General features: G+C 48.9%; 1 pseudogene; it reads left to right on the top strand.

The window, feature by feature from the left end:
• The first annotated feature begins 858 nt into the window (after positions 1-858).
• LOC102029433 overlaps positions 859-1804 on the top strand; it is a 6602-nt pseudogene continuing 5656 nt past the window's right edge.

Below are 1804 nucleotides of genomic sequence, written 5' to 3'. Positions count from 1 at the left end.
CTCTAACAACAGATTTGGCTAAGCCACCCCCCAAGACAGCCTGTTTCTCTGTCCCTTCCAGCTCTGTCACAATCCCCTAAGAAAACGGTAGTACCCCATGCCATGAGAGACTCAATGAGAAATTCAACCACAAATTGTTTATAGACTGTCAAACTGCTAAAATATACTTGTCCTGCCTAAAGCTAGTTCAGGATCTCTGAGCTGAGAATACCACCACAATTGTCCTCCATATACATTGCCTCAGTTTTCTGCCACCCACAGCCTGCCTGGACCTAAAAAATGCCTTTTTCTTCCTTCAGTTGGTTCCTATCAGCCAGGCCCTCTTTGCAAAGACCCCAGTTCTGGACTCAAAAGTCAATCAACCTGTACTCAACCTCCTAGAGGTTCAAAAACTTGTTTAACCTCTTTGGAGAAGCCCTTACAGCTGACCTTGCTAGTTTCCCAGCACAAAATATCAATGCATTTCTGATTAATGGCACCCAAGCTGCCCGCTGGAAAGACATGAAAGCTCTGTTGCAATATCTGGCAGAAACTTGCTAAAAGCTATCTTGCAAGAAACAAATCTGCAAACAACATATGGCTATGTTTATTCAGACTTTCAGCATCCCTAGCCATTGTCCTAATCAAAATGCTGACAAGCTGAAAATGAGCCTGTGCCTTCTGGGGTTTGGGGCTGGACTGCAGTCTTCTGAACCAGTTGAAAGCAGTTAAGGGCTGAGGTAGGGCTCTGGAGAGGTCCCTTTCTTCCCTCCCCTCCCCTCCTAGTCTCTGCTGGGACCCTGACTCCTTTCCAGCCTCACTGCAGCTGCTTTGCAGCTTTTTTCAGCATCCAAACAACGATAAGCCACTGTTCCCTGGATGGTGATCTGTGTATATATTTGCATCTTCATCTGCCTCTACAGCAGTTAAGAACAAACAACAGGATGTGCTTGGTTTCTTAGAAGCAAACAAAATAGGATTTGAAGAAAAAGATATTGCAGCCAATGAAGAGAATCACAAGTGGATGAGAGAAAATGTATCTGAAAACAGGTGACCAGCCACAGGGTGTCCCTTGCCACCTCAGATTTTTGGTGAAAGCCAGTGCCATTGGGAGTATGATGTTTTCTTTAAAGCCTGAGAAAATAATATAGTATAAGGGGCTGGGGATATAGCTCAGTGGTACAAACACCTGCCTGGGAGTGTTACAGGAGTTGGAGCTCCCGCTGCTGGACTCATGGGTTCGAGTGTTCTGGGAGCTGGAGCTCCCGCTGCTGGACTCATGGGTTTGAGTGCTCCAGCTGCTGGACTCGTGGGTTTGAGTCTGTGCTTGGCCCATACCACCATGGTTCCCAGCTGAAACATGCAGAGAGAGCCAGGTATTTCTCATCTACTCCCTGAGGGCAGAGCGTGGGAACCAGGACACCACCGACATTACAGACGGAGTCTCTGGCCTTCCTGCACCTGCAGCAGAGAGGAGGTCCTCACTCAGAAGCCCCAGGGACTACTCTGGTTGGGGGTGGGGCATGTAGACTCTCCCAGCCCCCATTCACCCAGCGCCGAGTGAGTGAGTGCTCTGGGAGCTGCCGGACCCATGGTTCGAGTCTGTGCTTTGCCTTTGCCCAGAACCCCTAGCAAGTTGAAGGCTCAGCAAGTCTGTGATTGCTACCCATTCAGGCTGCATCTGGTTCCTGTATGTGTCCTGAACTGACTGGAGACATAGAGTCAGGTGGTTCACAAACTGTAGACCCTGCAGTTTGTGTCTGAATTATGCCTGTATCCTAAACTGCCTGGGGACATAGGTCCACTGGACCGGGATTGTCACACC

Source organism: Chinchilla lanigera, unplaced genomic scaffold (assembly GCF_000276665.1).
Source record: "Chinchilla lanigera isolate Chin_1 unplaced genomic scaffold, ChiLan1.0 scaffold00119, whole genome shotgun sequence".
Lineage (NCBI taxonomy): Eukaryota > Metazoa > Chordata > Mammalia > Rodentia > Chinchillidae > Chinchilla > Chinchilla lanigera.
Note: the sequence above shows the minus strand (reverse complement) of the source record. Positions and strands in the feature narration are given on the sequence as shown.